This window comes from Phacochoerus africanus, chromosome 7 (assembly GCF_016906955.1).
Source record: "Phacochoerus africanus isolate WHEZ1 chromosome 7, ROS_Pafr_v1, whole genome shotgun sequence".
In the NCBI taxonomy this organism is placed as follows: domain Eukaryota; kingdom Metazoa; phylum Chordata; class Mammalia; order Artiodactyla; family Suidae; genus Phacochoerus; species Phacochoerus africanus.
In genome coordinates, this window is record NC_062550.1 from 64,632,269 (window position 1) to 64,650,466 (window position 18,198).

The following is an 18,198-nucleotide window of genomic DNA, read 5'->3' on the forward strand; positions in this document are numbered from 1 at the left end:
GGGAGCCAGGAGTTGGGAGTGGGTGGTGGGGATTGACTTTGAAAACAAGGAAACTCTTTGGGGTGATCCAATTTTTTTGCATCTTTTTTTTTTTTTTAAATGGCTGCACCCATGGCACATAGAAGTTTCCAGGCCAGGGATTGAATCTGAGCCACAGCTGTGAGCTACATAGCAGCTGTGCTGAGGTTGGGGATCAAACCTGTATCTCTGTGGTGACCTGAGCAGCTGCAGTTGAATTCTTAACCCACTGTGCAACAGCAGGAACTCCAAATTGTTCTATATCTTAATGGTAATGGTGATTAAACAACTGTATTAAAGTGCCCAAACTCAGCAAGCTGCATACTTTAAAAAGGTAAATGTTACTGTATAGAAATTATAACTCAATAAACCTGTCTTTAAAAATTAATGAATAGGGTGGATCAGAGCACAGAAATTCTGTATTCTCCCAAAGCTTTACTGGGATAGTCAATTTATATGCTAATTACTCCTCATATGGCTAAAAACTGTGTCTCTCTGTAGTGTTTCATTGAGACCGTAGCTATAGTTTCACATGATGAAGAAAAGGAAGCAGGGAGAAAAGATGAGAAACATGCTCAGGCTGGATATTTGGAAATAAAAAATGGGAACAGTTCATTTTAGTCACACAAAAGGACTCTGACCTGTTGAACAACCTTCATGATGGTGAAACTTATGAGGACCCCACATGTTGCTGATTAAATATTTAAGAAGCAAAATTGTTCCACTTCGCTGTGATGACCACTGTATACAAGTTTCTCAGATTCCACAGAGAGTTTTAGACAGAAGTAGCTGAATAAACTGTAAATTGTAAAGCAGTGAGTTCTTACAGGATAATTTTACCTATAACCCTCATCTCTCCTTTGGGACTCCCTCTTCCTTTCATCTTGGATAGGAAAGGGTTTGGAAAATGCACCTGCTGAGACATTGGGAGATTCATGGGATATTTCTCTGAGAAGGTAGGGCCCTCTTCCTAGGAGCACTGTTAACAGCAGCAAAGACATAGAGTCAACCTAAGTGTCCACTGATAGACATTTGGTTTAAGAAGATGTTATATAGGAATTCCCTTGTGGCTCAGCAGGTTAAGGATCTGGTGTGGCCAAAAATTAAAAAAAGAGGATGTCACACATACATACATACACACACACGTATATACACAATGGAATATTATTCAGCCATAACAAAGAATGAAATAATGCTATTTGCAGCTACATGGATGGACCTTGAGATTTACCATATTAAGTGAAGTAAGTCAGACAAAGACAAATATTGCATATCACTAATGTATGGAATCTAAAATATGATACAAATAAACTTATTTACAAAACAGAAATGGACTCACAGACATAGAAAAATAAACTTATGATTGCCAAAAGGGAAAGGGGAAGAGGGATAAATTAGGAGTTTGGGAATAATGGATACATACTACTCTATATAAAATAGATAACCAACAATGACCTACTGTAGTGCATAAGGAACTCTACTCAATATCTTGTAATAACTTATAATGGAAAAGATTCTGAAAAGAATACATATATATATATATTTGCTGTATACCTGAAACTAATGCAGCACTGTAAATCAACTATACTTCAATAATTTAAAAAAGGTGGGAACTCAAAGAAGGAAATGCTTATCAAACAAAGAAGTTTCTAGTTAATAATGGTTTGTCATTTCGGTGGGAGAAAAAAATGGCCCAGGCTCCCCATTGACCCCTTGAATTGCATTTTGTCCATAATAACCTACTCTGCTGACATGCTCACTCCAGCCATCATTTAGAGAACATTTTGGATTAGCATCCCGTGAGTGGTTGTTAAATGTGTAGCTTTGAAATATGGGTTAGGAGCCAGGGATGGACTGGAAGGTGCCTCATCTAGCTGTTGTCATGGGCACTATAATTTGAAAACTTTCCTTACAGCTCTGGGGCTGGTTAATGAGTTTGCTTTAGTTTGGATCTGTGCTCATGGGTTAATTTAAGGTTCTGCCTTAGCTGTTCTTTAGTTTCAAGCTTCATGCTCTCCCCCGGTGATGTAATTCTCTTCCACAACTTCTACTACTACCACTATGCTGACAGTTATCAAATTCATCTCTTTTGGGTCAAGAACCATAAGCCCAACCAATATTGGCATCTCTGCTGGGATGTCACACAGACTCTGATATAACATGTATACTTCGTGTTATAGTCCTTATTTGAGTGATGGCTCGAAGATCAATGCCATCCTCCAAGTCAGAAAATTGAGATGCCTCTGTTGCTCCTCCCCTTCTCTTTCCCCTGCATTCAGTCAGGCTCCACATCCTAAAGAACTGAACTGCTTCGTATTTTACAGCACGTGCTCTCATCCTCATGTATACTTCCTTGTCCTTCCACCTAATCTACCTGCCTGTGTTGGACATCTGACTTTTCCAGGATCTGGCTCCTCTCTTCCTATTTTGGGAATCACTGACCCCATGGCCACACAGAATCCTGATGACATTTGTCAGCTTCTTCTGCAACTAGATGTGGCCATGTCACCAAGCTATGGACGATGGCTTTTAAGTGGAAGTGAGATACACAACATCCGGGTTGGGTTCTTAAAAGGAAAAAGCATACCATCTCTCTTTTTTTTTTCTTCCTCCTGTGGCTGGAATGGAAAAAAGTGATGATGGGAACTGAGGCAACTCTCTTGGGCTATGAAATAGAAACTATGTGTGGAGGATTGCAGAGTAAAAATACTGAGGGAGGCTTAGAACAGTTCTGGCTTCACAGAGGAGAGCTGCCAAACCAATCTGGACCTTTATATGAAGGAGAAAAAATGTCAGCCTTGTTTCAAGTCACTGTTGAATTTGGTCTTTGTTGCTTCAGCCGAACAGATACTCTAACTAATACTCTGTTGATGAAGTCAAAGAGGCCAGCTATCCTTCACAGTGACCTAGCAATCAAGGCAGATGGCTGAGGGCTGACCATCCTGTGCTTCAGCTGGGGTGATTGGGGCTAATTTCAGGTCAGCAATGGCCATGATGTCCTACCACAGCCAAATCTTCTTGGTCAAACTGTTCCAACTCGGAGACAACTACTGTGCTTCCTGCAAACTGCCTTTGCTCCTGTAGTTTCCAAGCCTGCTCTTCCAGCCTCTTGATAACTTGGTGAACTCCTGATATCTTCCCAATAGATTCCCTCTTTTTCTTTATGTGAGTAGAATAGGTTTATGTGGCTTGCAACAAAAACCCAAAATTCCAAATTGATGCACGGCATTCCAATTTCACTTTCTTCTAAAGAAAGGGCACTGCTGCCTGTGTTGTATTTGTAAACAGAAGTCTTACCCTGCATTTTCTCTGCTGAATACACAACAGGGGTTCTTCAGCCATTTCTGGCAGGATGACCTCCACAGTAAGGAAGACTTCCAGGATCTGGCGCAGCCTCCCTCCCCAGTTTTCTCTCTTGCTCCTATCTCTACACGTCGCAGTTCAGCCATACTAATCACTTGGCAGTCAGTGTCTGCACCTCCCCTACCCTTCTGCTTGGGACTCCCAGCCCCTCCTCATACCTGCTCATCACTTCCCATGTAAGAGATACCTTAGGGTTCCTTGCCTCCATAAATCTTTCCTAACTGCCCCCTATGCCGGTCACCCGTGGTCGATTGCCATCTCCGTCCTTTCAGCTGCACAGTGCACTTTTCTTAACCTCACCAGGATCCCTTCTGTGTGCTCACCTGTCTTCAAGAATGCCTTCCTCATCTTGTGTTATCTAGTTTTCTATTTCTAGCATCTTTCATATCTGTGGGGCTTGATATACATGCGTTGTGTGAAAGTAAACCATTGTCCTGTAAAATATTTGAAAAGTTTTTTTGCTTTTTTTTTTTTTAGGGCTACATCCAAGGCATATGGAGGTTCCCAGGCTAGGGGGTCAAATCCGAGGTACAGAGGCCAGCCTGCACCACAGCCACAGCAACGTAGGATCCTTAACCCACTGAGGAAGCCCAAGGATCGAACCTGCAGCCTCATGGTTCCTAGTTGGATTCGTTTCTGCTGCCCCCCAACGGGAACTCCTGAAAAGTTTACAAATGAGTCAGTAGGTGGCAGCCTAGTCATTCTGTTAAAACCAATCATGGCACTCCTAGAATGTTTTTCCAGATCCACGTGAGCCAGCAGATGGCATTCTCTGACACAAAAGCTCTTGCTCACTGAGAGTCCCTGCTTCCTTTATTCCCATCCTGGCTCCTTGCAAGAAATTGTGGAGGCAGTGTATTGTATCATAATATATGCATATGCACATCTCTACTAGAAATTGAAAACATCTATGCATACAGTTTACTATTTTTTAAAGTTTTTCTTTTTCTTTTTAGGGCTAGGGGGAGAATTGGAGCTAGAGCTCTGCTGGCCTAGGCCACAGCCACAGCAATGCATCTGTGACCTACTTGCACAGCTTGCAGCAATGCGGGATCCTTAACCCACTGAGCAAGGCCAGGGATGGAACCTGTATCCTCATGGATACTATGTCGGGTTCTTAACCTGCTAAGCCACAGTGATAACTCCCCGTAGTTTACTATTAATAAGACTTTACCATTCTCTGTCTTCACCAAGTCTTTGCTGTTCTAGGAAACTCTTGCCCAAGGAAGATAAAAGTTGCAAAATCAGACTCTTCAACTTTCCAGTAGATGGCATCAAACAGCTGTTTACTCCGCAGGCCTCTACGAAATCCTTGCTGTCCACTGATCCTTAATTATTATTATATCATAATCTTCACCAAATCCTAATCAAGTCTTTACACTGAAAGACTCACCTTATACCAAACCCCAAAACATCATAAATATTTCATAAATAAATATTTGCCTCTGGCTTTGAGCTGCAAATAGGACTTAATCTAGCTAGTTATGTGTGTCCTTTGTGGCTATGAGCAAATCAATTCAACTTTGCCTGATTAACTATTTGTTTTGGAGTTCCTGTCGTGGCTCAGTAGTTAATGAACCTGACTAGTATCCATGAGGACTCGAGTTCGATCCCTGGCCTCACTCAGTGGGTTAAGGATCCAGCTTTGCCGTGAGCTGTGGTGTAGGTCAAAGATGCAGTTTGGATCCATTGTAAAACAAACAAACAAACAAAACCCACAATTTGTTTTATTGGTTGTGGTGGGGGGAATATTTGTCAGTATATATAAACCTGAGCATTCAGTTGTTCTCTAGGGTTTTGCTGCTCAAAATGTAGGGTTTGTTAAAATGCCTCGGCACGCACACCAGTCCCAGAATCAGGATCTGCACTTTACCACGATGTCCTGATGATCCTGCGCTTCCTTCAAATAGAGAAGTCGGTGAAGTCGGAAATGTGTTGTTTTCAGGGCATTACCTCATTCTCTTCGAAAGAGTGGGTGCAAACTGAATGTTTAAGCTTTAAAGAACAGTTTCTTTTCTTTTCATTTTTAGCTGAAATTTATCTAGTTAGTATTAAAACCAACAGAATACAAGGAAGATTTGGATTCAAGCCTCTGCTTCATTAAGAAATTCTTCAGTTTTGTTTTAGACAGAACTACCTGCAAGGGATGGATGGGTTTTTTGAGTAATGGGGGAAAAAACATTGCTGAATTCACTTAAATAACTTTTTAAATCCCCTGCTGTGGTATTTTATTTTTTTTAATTTATTTTTATTTTTGTCTTTTGCGGGGCATATCTGCAGCATATGGAGGTTCCCAAGCTAGGGGTTGAATCGGAGCTGTGGTTTCCAGTCTATGCCACGGCCCCAGCAATGTGGGGTCTGAGCTGCTTCTGTGACCTACACCACAGCCTCGTGGCAACACTAGATTCCCAACCCACTGAGCAAGGTCAGGGATCGAACTTGTGTCCTTATGGATACTAGGCAGGTTTGTTAACCACTGAGCCATGACGGGAACTCCCCCCACTGTGGCTTTTGAAAATACTACACTGGGGAGTTCACATTGTGGCTCAGCGGTAGTGAACCTGACTAGTAACCATGAGGTTTCAGATTTGATCCCTGGCCTCGCTCAGTGGGTTAAGGATCTGGCGTTGCCATGAGCTGTGGTGTAGGTTGTAGACACAGCTCGGATATGGCGTTGCTGTGGCTGTGGTGTAGGCTGGCAGCTGTAGCTCCGATTCAACCCCTAGACTGGAAACTTCCATATGCAACAGGTGCAGCCCCCCCACACACAAAAATTAAAATACTCTGCATGGTATATCATAATATATGGAGCCACAGCCAACAGGCACATGATAAGATGCTCAACATCACTAATCATCAGGGAGATGCAAATTAAAGCCACAATGAAATATCACCTCACACCTATCGGAATGGCTATTATTAAAAAGGCAAGAAATAACAAGGGTTGGTGAGGCTGTCGAGGAAAGGGAAACCTTGTGTGCTGTTAGTGGTAATGTAAACAGTAGCCATTATGTAAAAGAGTATGGAGGTTCCTCAAAAAATTACAGATAGAATTACCATATGATCCAGCAATTCCACTTTTGAGTATTTATCAGGAATGAACAAAAACACTAATTTGGAAAGTTATATGCACCCCAGTGTTCACTGCAGCATTATTCACAGTAGCCAAGATATGGAAGCAGACTAGCTAACCATTAATAGATGATCTATATGGATAAAGAAAATGTAGTATATGTAGATATAAACAATGGAATATTACTCAGCCCTAAAAAATAAAATCTTGCCATTTGGGACAATGTGGATGGACCTAGAGAATGTGCTATGTGAAATAAGTTGGACAGAGAAAGACAAATACTCTATGATTTCACTTATGTGTGGAATCTAAAAAAATAAAACGAAGCTAATGAACAAATGTAGCAAAACAGAAAAAGACTCATAGATACAGAGAACAAATTGGTGGTTGCCAGAGGGGAGAGGAGGAGGGAGGATGGGTAAAACAGATGAAAGGGATTAAGAAGTATACGCTTCCAGTTATAAAATAAACAGTTCACAGGGATGTAATGTACAGCATAGGGAATAGTCAATAATATTGTAGTAATTTTGTATGGTGATAGAGGTTGCTATACTCTTAGTAGTGATCATTTCACAATGTACAAAAATATCAATTCACTGTGTTGTACACCTAAAACTAATAGTTTTTTTTTTTTTTAAATGGAGCCATGGGTTTGTATTTCCCAGAAGCAGTGCTTAATCCACAGCACAGTGTGCACTCAGTGACATTTAGGCAGCCATTGAAACAAGAGTTTTTTTTTTTTTTTTTTAAATTATTTTAAATCTGGGAGTTCTCTTTGTGGCTCAGTGGGTTAAGAACCCAACTAGTATCCATGAGGATGCGGGTTCCATCCCTGGCCTCACTCTGTGGGTTAAGGATCCAGTGTTTCTGCAAGCTGCAGCATAGGTCACAGATGCGGCTTGGATCTGCTGTTGCTGTGGCTGTGGTGTAAGCCTGTAGCTGCAGCTCCAACTTGACCCCTAGCCTGGGAATGTGCTCCATGTGTGGGCCTAAAAAGAAGAAAGAAAAAAATAATAATAAAAGTATTTTAAATCTGGGTTTGTTATTTGTCTCATACTCTGTTACATCTTGTATTAGTCTCTTTTTTTGAGATGTGAGCCCCATTTATCTTAGAGGTTTTCACTGATAGACCAAATACTTGCAATGGAAAGAATATGTTATTTGAGATCAGGAGACATGGATTAAAATCACAGTTCTGCCGTTTCCTGGCTGTGTGACTTGTGGCTGTTCCCTTAATCTCTCTAAGCCTCACTTTTCTCATCTTTTTTTTTTTTTTTTTTGTCTTTTTGCCTTTTCAGGGCCATTCCCATGGCACATGGAGGTTCCCAGGCTAGGGGTCGAATCGGAGCTGTAGCCGCCGGCCTACACCAGAGCCACAGGATCCGAGCCGCGTCTGCATCCTACACCGCAGCTCATGGCAACGCCGGATCTTTAACCCACTGAGCAAGGCCAGGGATCAAACCCGCAACCTGATGGTTCCTAGTCGGATTCATTAACCACTGCGCCACGACGGGAACTCCACTTTTCTCATCTTAAAATGAGGAAGATGTTATCCAGGTTCAAGGGCTGATTTGGAGATCAACAGAGATAAAGTCTGATAAAATTCTTAAACCAAACGTTGCACTAATGGTCATTTATCTCAAACACACAGCATCCACATATGAATAGGCAGTACAATCATGGATATTAATGAATTAATTAATGTATCACATCATTTTAATAGAAAGGGAAGATTGGTGTTTCTAGAGATAATGGTTTCCCACTCAAAAAACTGTTTAAAATGGTGGTAAAATCTGGAAACTTAGGAAGTGTGATAAGCATGTGGTTTTGGCCAGGGCTATCTCATCACATAGCCAACATTAGTTACCTACCTAATTCTGCATCAGACAGGCTACATCTATTTTGTTTAAAGTATTAAGTTAGAGGAGTTCCCACTGTGGCTCAGCGGAAACAAATCTGAATAGCATCCATGAGGATGCAGGTTTGATCCTTGGCCTTGCTCAGTGGGTTAAGGATCTGGGGTTGCTGTGGCTGTGGTGCAGGCCAGCAGCTGTAGCTCTGATTCGACCTCTAGCCTGGGAACCTCCATATGCTACGGATGTGGCCCTAAAAAGACCAAAAAAAAAAAAAAAAAGAGTTAAGTCAGAAAGGGCACCTATCTGCTATTGAATTTCCTTTCTTTAAGTCAGCCTCTCTGAAAACCTCACAATCCACTATTCTTTTTCTATCACTACCTACTGACTTTATTCCCCCCCTCACCCCACGCTTGTTGCTGTGTGCAAATACACAAGCTTCCACTAAGGCTTGCCTACACATTCTTGGACCTCCTGTCCTGTTGTGCAGAAAAGAACAAAGGTGAACTCAGACTGAACTGCCCAGGTGAGTAGATGTCCACAGGGCATAACTTATCTAATTTGTGTTTGAGAACTGGGTGTTGTGCCTTGGCTGTTGTGCAAGCACTGAAAGTATTAGGACATTACCCAACAGTATCCACCAGTGATCCCATACACATTTCTACTAATGAATTTTGGTGTGACTCAGTCAGTAAAACAACAGAAGTGGGAAGCAGGGGCCCTTGAGTTTGGGGTCTGCCATTATGTTACTATGTGATAAACCAGGAGCCCCAGAGTTCTGGGATGCATATGAGTCCTAACTCAGCCAGTGATTAGTTATTTTGGCCTTGGATGAGTTACTTAAACTCTCTGGACCTAAATTTCCTCCTATGAGTACTGGATTAGGTTCTAGGATGCCTTTTAGCGATCTAGTCCTCACATTCTATGGAACAGGCATAGCCAGGGTGACCAAGTGACACAGTGATTGCCTCAGGAAACAGACGCTTGCTCTGAGACTAATTTGGGCGGTGGTTCCAGGGTAACATTTATAGGGCAAGTGACTCAGAAAAGCAGCAGATGGCACAAGAAAAAATCTGGGTCTTACGGGGATATGATCAGCCCATAACATGTCCATCCCCACCAGTTCCCACCCTACATGCACCCATGTTCCTCTGTGAATGTTCTTTTTTTTAATATCTAGATGAGAGAGTCTGTTTCTTCTCCTTTTCCAAATCATCTTTTGCACTGCCACAAGAATTATCTTTGGGAAATGCAAATAAGATCCTATCCCTCCTCTGTGTTAAATTGCTGATGAGTCCAGCAGATATTAAAGATGGTTTTCTCAAGCAAAAGAGTTGGGAGTGGAGGTGAAGGTGGGGCCAGCAGGATGGCGGGTGAGTCAGGGGGTAGATAGATAGGGTCAGTGTGATGGTTTAGCTCAGGGCTTTAAGAGGATTTTTGATGTTATCTCTAAATGAGGTTTATACATATAGTTATAGGTATACACTAATGGGATTGAAGATGTTCATTGTAAGACTGACTGACTTAATTTATTTGTTTCCTTTTGGCCATGCTTGTGTATTCAGAAGTTCCTGGGCCAAGGATTGAAACTGAGTTGGATCCTTAACTGGCTAGGCCACCAAGGAACTGCCTGTAAGACCTTAAACTTGCATTCCATTCCCGGAGGATCACACTGCTTGTAATGTAAATGACAATTTATTTACAAATTAAAAAATGATTATTTTTTTTTAAAAAAATGTAATTATGTAAATAGCATGATACAATATTTTTGTGTTTGGCATTTCTAAATTTTTTAAAAAAACATCATAGGCAAGATGGAAGTGACTGATGGCCTTTCTTGACTTGTGAGATTTCTAGGCAAAATGGACAATGCAAAATAAGTTACTATCACACACCCACAAGGTCAGTAAAAATTTAACAGGGGGTCACACCAAATATTGGTGAGGGTGTGCAGCACTGCAAACTCTCATATACTTGTGGTAAGAATGTAAGTTGGTACAATCTCTTTGAAAATTAAATTTTAATTATTTAGTACAATTGAATATATACATATTGATGGCCCAGCAATTCTACTCTAGGGTATCTGTCTTAGAAAAACTCTTGCACATATTCACTAAGAAAACTGAATAAGAAGGTACTTAGTGGGCTGTTTGTAATAGTCCCAAACTGGATCATATACCTATAATACTAGAATAGGAAAATGAATTTTGGAAAAAATATAAAATATCATATAGCATAGAGCAAAGGAATTGAATAATCTAAAGCTATATCAAAACAATATGGTTGTATTGCACAAATATAACATTAAGTGAAAAGAGAAAAGCCCAACTAATACACATATAAAGTTGAAAACCCTCAATGTCCAAAACAATTCAAAGTTGGATCTCAAAGCAATATTTCACACCCATGTTCATTGCAGCACTATTCACAATAGCCAAGAGGTGGAAGCAACCTAAAGGTTCACTGACAGGTGAGTAGATAAAGAAAATGTGGTATATACATTCAATGGAATATTATGCCACCTTAAAAAGAAGGAAATTATGTCACATAGTACAGTATGGACGAACCTTGAGGACATTGTGCTAAAATAAAACATTCACAAAAGAACAAATGTGATACGATTTCACTTACAAGGAAGTACATAAAGTTGTCAAACTCACAGAAAAAAAAGTAGAAAGACGGTTGCCAAGGGCTAGGGAGAGGGAGGGGGATTAATACTTAGTGGGTATACAGTTTCAGTGTTGTAGGATGAAAAAGTTCTAGAGATCCATAGCACAGCAATGTGAGTATACTTAACACGACTGAAATCTATGTTTAAAAATGGAGGATCACATTAAAGATGGCTTTATAGTTTCCTTGGCTTTGACACTGTGCTAAAGCAATTTCTGTTCTTTTCCCATGCACTGAAGGGAATTTTCATCCTCTTAAATGTATTCAGAAAGTTAGCACATTATATTGACCTATATTAAAGGGTATGACTGATCCAGAGTATCCCTTAATTTTTTTTTTTTTTTACTTTGTCATGAACTATAGTTGTACCTAATTGAAGAACTCTAGTGCTGAGGTAGTTTTGTGATTGTGTGTTTATTATTAGGGTCTTCATCCCAGAAGAATAACAGGAGGACTGAAAATTGCAAAGGAAAAGGCACTTCAGTTTTTTTGGAACAAGTAAAAGGTAGTGAAGAAATGGACAAGGAAACACTTATAGATGTGGCCAGAACTGTCTATTTGTACTAAAAACTTGCTGATGTCCTAATAGAGGCTATTGTGGACTCCTTTTAGGCCACTTAAAAAAAAAATACAGGTGTTCCAATTGTGGTGCAGTGGGTTAAGGATCTGGTGTTGCTACAGCTGTGGTATAGGTCACAGTTCCAGCTTGTATTTGATCCCTGGCCTGGGAACTTCCATATTCCGCAGGTGTGGCTGAAAATGAAAAAAAAAAATTAAAAAAAGTAATATGAACCTATTGACTTTGTGAATTAATAAAGGGAAACCTCATTAAAATGAAGTCAGGACAAATGATATCACTTATATATGGCATCTAAAAATAATACAAATGAACTAATTTATATGGTACAAACTCAGACTTTGAAAACAAACTTATGGTTACCAAAGGAGAAAGGTGAAGGGGGTAAATTAGGAGTTTGGCATTAACATACATACACGATTATATATAAGATGGTTAATCAACAAGAACCTACTGTATAGCACAGGGAACTCTACTCAACATTCTATGGTAATCTGTATGGGAAAATAATCTGAAAAAGAAGGGATATATATTGCTGTACACTTGAAAGTAACACAATATTCTTTTTTTTTTTTTTTGTCTTTTTGCCATTTCTTGGGCTGCTCCCGTGGCATATGAAGGTTCCCAGGCTAGGGGTCGAATTGGAGCTGTGGCCCCAGGCTTACGCCAGAGCCACAGCAACGTGGGATCCGAGCCGAGTCTGCAACCTACACCACAGCTCACGGCAATGCCGGATCGTTAACCCACTGAGCAAGGGCAGGGACCGAACCCACAACCGCATGGTTCCTAGTCGGATTCGTTAACCACTGCGACGGGAACTCCCTAACACAATATTCTAAATCAACTATACTCCAATATAAAATAAAAACTAAATAAATAAAAAAAGAGTCAGGAAGCCAAAAGAAAGAGCTGTCATACATATACTACTTAAGGTCAATACAAATCCCAAGTGAAGAGATATACCTCGAATCTGTGGCAGGAAGTGACACTACTGCCAAAAGGAGGAAGATTTTCTCCTTTCCTGGCAACAGTGTAGCTGATGAGAGACACTCACAACTTAGCCAATCAAAAGCCACTCTACTTCAAAGTTTCCTCCAATGAACCTTGTGTTTATAACAGCTCCCAAATTCCCCTTCTCTATAAAATAATTTCTTCTCTTTTGTTTTGCTGGGCTTGCATGGGGTCACCATGCTGCATGTCCCAAATTGCACTTCTTTGCTGCACCTGAGTCAACCCATTTTGCTGGTAAAATCACTGGTCGATTTAACGTTTTAAGTTAATCTCTTTATTTATAGTTGAGATTATGGAGATGAAACATAAATCTGGGACTGACACAAACTTAATCAGAAGTCTTGTTTCAAACTTAATTTCATCCTAATATGAAAGAACAGAGCAGAAATTGCATACATCTTCATATGCAGTGTGTTATTAGAATATGAAAAAACAGAAATGAATTCTAGCATTTTACTAATTGTACTGAAGTATATGCACATAGACAGGCCATTTTTACCCAATAAACAGGAATGCTATCCAAACCGAACTTAACAGAGCAGGAGAGAATAAACTGCAGGAAGGTTAGGGGTGGGGAGGAGTAGAAGCAAGGAGAGTGTGGTGTTTGGGAGAACTTAAAGTACTTCCATGTGACCGATGTTTACTTTGTGTGTTTATGGGTGATGGGTGCAGTGACCCTGGTGCAAGAGGGTTTAAGATTGTTGGTGCCAAGAAATCCATCTGGGGAAGTAGCCAAGGCATTTGTATTAAAAGCATGGACTTTTTTCAAAGGCAATGAGGAAACCAGGGAAAAGTTTTAAGTGGGACAAGGAGGCAAAAGAATATGTGCTCTTTAGAAAAAAGATCTATACTGTGTTCACTAGATTGGAGGGGGCAGGATTGAAGGCAGGAAAGCAACTAGGAGGGTACTGCTAGTTAAACATGACAACATGTCAAAGGGGAATGGAAGGAAGACACAGATGTAAAAGACACTTGAGAAACAGAATCAACAGAGTTTAATTTATTCAATCTGTAGGATAAGGGAAAAAAAGGGGAGGTAACACTTGACAAGTTTGGGGTCAGAGTAGAGATGAGTGGTAGAGATGAGTAGGGAGTAGGAGAAATTAGAATCATCACTGAGATGGGTGACTCGGGAGGTGGACCAGGTTCTGGGGAGAGAAGGTGAGCCCTGTTTTGAACTTACTAGATTTGAGGCCCTTGTAGAAAAACCCACTAGACAGTTAAATATGTCAGTCTGGGGTTTGAAGATTGATTGGATCTAAAGACATAAAAGCTCCATTACAGTATGACTTTGTTACTGAACCAAACTGGGACCCTTTTTCCCTTGGATAGTGGGGCCCTTTTATCCTTAAAGTTTAGTTATTAATATTTTGGGTGGGAGAGTTATGAAAGCTTATAGCACCCGGGAATGAGTGACCAGTGAAGGTAAGCAGTATCCCAGTGGGAAAGCTATACTCCAAATTACATTGCATGCAGGGAAGTCCCTCTACCAATGAAGAGTGTGGGAAGATCTTTTTGAAAAATGCCATCCATGGTGTCAGTTTAGCATTTCTTATACCCTGAGTCTTTTTTTTTTTTTTTTTTTGCTTTTTGCTTTTTAGGGCAGAACCAACAGCATATGGAAATTTCCAAGCTAGAGGTGGAATATGAGCTACACCACAGTCACAGCAACATGGGATCTGAGCCACATCTGTGACCCATACCACAGCTCACGGCAATGCCAGATCCCCAACCCACTGAGCAAGGCCAGGGATGGAACCCTAATCCTCATGGATACTAGTTGGGTTCGTTTCCGCTGTGCCACAACGGGACCTCCTGTACCCTGAGTCTTTTACAGTCTTTTCTGAAGGTGGTTCCTCTAGTTTCTTTTCTAACTTCTCTAAAAAAATTATCTGTCAGGGCTGCAGCAGGAGCTAGAAATGCTCTCCTTCCTAGTGTGCCCTCACTCCTCACCCTTTTTTTCTCTCTCTTTGGGTATCCCTTAAAATTAAAAGCAAGAAATTTCCACAAACAGCCAAATCTAGATTCTGGTTTGTTTTAGACATGAATATCACTTTACATAGTCTTAATATAAATCTATGGAACCAAAGTTATGCTGAAACATACAAGAAAAAAACATGAGACAACCAAAGAAAACAAAACAGAAAAAGCCACCATAGGTCCATGAGGAAAGAAAAAATTGAACTACCTTTTTTTCTTTTTCTTTTTTTTTTGTGCACCTGCTATGTATTTCAGCCTTTTGATATGTATTAGGTTTTGTTATCTTACTTGACATCATAGTGTTGTAAAGGGTATTATCATTTCCATTTTTTTTTTCATTTGGGGAAATCAATTCAGAAAGAATAAGCAATAGCTAACTTTGAAACATATAATTGTTTTCTATTTTAGCTCCTCATGAAAATGTTATGTTTTTAGAAGCAAATTTGTAATACCAGAACTATCACTTTTCCTTCAACACAAATCAATATAGAAATTTTTACTGTTCAGTTTTTAAAACATGAGTTTTCCCATTTAAACTACTGGTTCTCAGTCAAGGAAGTTTTCTCCCCCAGGGACATTTGTCTGTGTCTGAAAACATCTTTGGCCATCACAACTTAGGGAGGGGCTGCCGGCATGGAGCTGGTAGAAGCCAGGAATAATATATCCTGTAGTCACAGGAGCCCCCACAACAAAAGAATTTTCCCCAAATACCAATAATGCTAAGGTTGAGAAATCCTGATTTAAGCTGAAAATAAAGTTATTAGATGTAAGTTATTAAATGTTGACTTTTCAATGTGTGCTTTTGCATAATTTTTATTTAGAATTAATATGATTTCTTGAGTAGTAACATCTCTTCGTTCTCTGCTTTGGTAATTAAAACAGAGTAAATCTCAGTTTAATTCTACACTCTGAAGTAGGGCCCAGAAATTCCTATTTAGCAAGTCACACTTCGGATCTGAAGGAAGGAGGATTTGCCCCCCAATTACAGGATGGAGCCCAGGCTCCCTAACATGACATTCAAGGTACCCCATCTCCCTCTAGCTTCTCAGCAAATCTCCAGTCCTGAGAGGTGTGCTATCGACTCACCAAACTCACCACTTTGTTTTAAACTCATTTGGCCTTTAATATGCTTCAAATATTCCCCCCAATTGCTCTTTAATGTTTATCCCACCCCTTACTGGCAAATCCCCTGTCTGTGATGTGTCTCAGGCCAGGCTGGCCTCAAGATCTTCCTTCCCCCAAGGTATGGTTACTTAAGTTTACACTCTATCTCCATGGATTTAACTCAGACATGCATCTTAGGTACCGTGATTTCTTTGTATGCCTCTCATGAGTCTTTGAAATCTGGAGAGGGAGAATGTATGTAATTTTCATCTTTTTCTGAGCATCGTTCATCATCCTGCCTGGCACGAAGTAGATGCTCAGAAAAAGATGGTTGAGTGGGGATTGTGGGGTCGGGGTGAGACCTGGAGTCAGACAGTTAAAAGAAAAAAAGAAAAAATCTAATTTCCTTATTGTAGCAGAAGAACCAGAACAAAACTGTTCCTTTCTGTTAGTGGAAGCAATTATATAAAGAATTCCTATTGCAGGGCCTCAAGGAAGAATAAGGATTTCTTATCCTTCCAGTGGAATCCCCTTGGGTAAAATATCACTTCAGACCCCTCCCACCCAAAGGCTCTTTGCTTAATCTTTTCTTAGTGGTTGACAATAGCCGTCTGGTGCAACATGGCTCCAGGCTAGAAGGTCCTTTCTCTGTTTTAATTTCCCAGTTGTCAATGTTCATACCAAATGCCACTGTCTCCAGTACAGGCTTCTCTATCCCTGATTTCAATCACTTGTCCTTCTGAACTTTCAGCATCATTTTCTCTTCGTTTTCCTGCTTCGATAGGTATCTGCCTCTTAAACTAGATTGCAAAATCAAGGCCTAGGGTCCTCTGCTCTTCTCTTCCCTTTTTTTTTTTTTTTTTTTCCTCTCAAATGAGGATGGAGAAGGTAAGAAGAGAGATTACTCTTTCTTCTTAATTTTGCACATTGTAAGGGCCTGATACATATTTGTTGGGGGAAAAAATGATGAGCAGTATTTAGTGTTCTATTTCCCTGCTTCCAGCCTTAGGAATGATTAATATTTTGTGAAAGTGGACTTGTTGCTGAATCAAGCTATAGAAGAGCAGCCATATTAATGGTTTAGGTATTACTGTTTTGACTATAGAGACTTACTAGACCTAGGAACGAGTTACCAGTGAATGCTGGTAGTGAGCCAGTGGAAGTCAATACTTGAAATAATGTCAAATGGAGATGATTCCTGCCACTAATGGGTCTTTGTGAATAACGATACCCATGGTGTAAGCTTAGCATCATTCTTACGCTCTGCAGCTTCTTCAGTCTTTCTGGAGCACGGTTTCTTCAGGGTATCTCCTGTCTCTTCTTACCTTTGTTTCAGCTTTTTGGTGCTTCTTGATGAGGTTCTTGCACAACCCTTTCTGACTCTTCTTTCTCCCGGCTCCCTTCATCTCCTCGTCACTCCCCTGAGTCCTAGTTTTTCCACCAGCTTCACTTAGCTGCCTTCTTTAGCTTACTTCAAAAATAGTTACTGAATAAATCCATCAATAACTGCATGAGTATTCGATCCCCCTTTGCTCTAATCACTCTGGGTCTTAGTCCTTTGTGTTAACATTTAACTGCTTCCTTCCTCTTCAAGGATTGTGTCTGACTCTTCTTTCCCGTCTCTACCATACCCAGCCTAGCATGGAATTCAAAATAAATACTTGTACTGCGGGAGAAGGAAAGGACAGAACTCTTCTGGGTGGGTGGTTCTGGGTACATGTGCCTTGGAGCTAGGCCTTGGCAGGATGAGCTTCCAGGATACTCCATTGCCTTGATTCTGCTCCTAAGCAGATGCATTTGAATTGTGCTACTGCAGATACCTAGGAGCAGCGGGGCTGGAGGCCTTGAGGAACAATCCACCAGATTAGAACAGTAACATAATGAGCTTTTATGAGTATGCAGTCTATAAAAATCTGGCTTCCTAGGTACTAAAGGCAAGACACACCCTACTAGGAATTTTGTTTATGTGTGCTCTTTAAATAAATAAATGATTTGTAGATCTAGATATATAGCCATGAACAACAGCACACACAAACGCATTGCACTGAAAAGACAGCTGAGGAATTTGAACACTTGACACCTGGCTTTGGACCCTTCTTTTTGGGTCTCTAATCTGACACGATTTTGGAAGTAATTTCAAGTCCTAACAACATGTGATTCTAAGTCATCCCTGTTTTCCTGTGCCATCCATTATGTATGGATTTCCTCTGTTCTGGCTGTGGAAGCAGGACAAATGTTATGGTGGCTCAAGCTTGCTCCTGGATGGCAAGTCCCATGGGTCTGTGTGTTCCAGGCTCAGCTACTCATTAACTATGTGGCCTCAAACAAGTAGTTTAACTTTTCATTTTCTTCATTCATTGTGTTCATGCATTGGGAATAATATCACCCACTTCATGGAACTGCTGTGTAGATAAACATGTTTTGTTGATTTGAATTAAATATACTCATATCTAGCCCTTGGAACAGTGATTGGCACAGAGGAAAGTGTTTAACAGATGTTAGCATAGATATTAGCCGTTTTTCTAGCAGATTGATTCCTAAATTCTGTT

At 40.4% G+C, this 18,198-nt stretch overlaps 1 non-coding gene across 1 annotated transcript; it reads left to right on the forward strand.

The window, feature by feature from the left end:
* The first annotated feature begins 11,127 nt into the window (after positions 1-11,127).
* On the forward strand, positions 11,128-11,260 carry LOC125131875 (small nucleolar RNA SNORA22). Its single transcript, XR_007136055.1, has one exon. It is a non-coding gene; the product is annotated as a small nucleolar RNA SNORA22 (small nucleolar RNA).
* Positions 11,261-18,198: the final 6,938 nt, after the last annotated feature.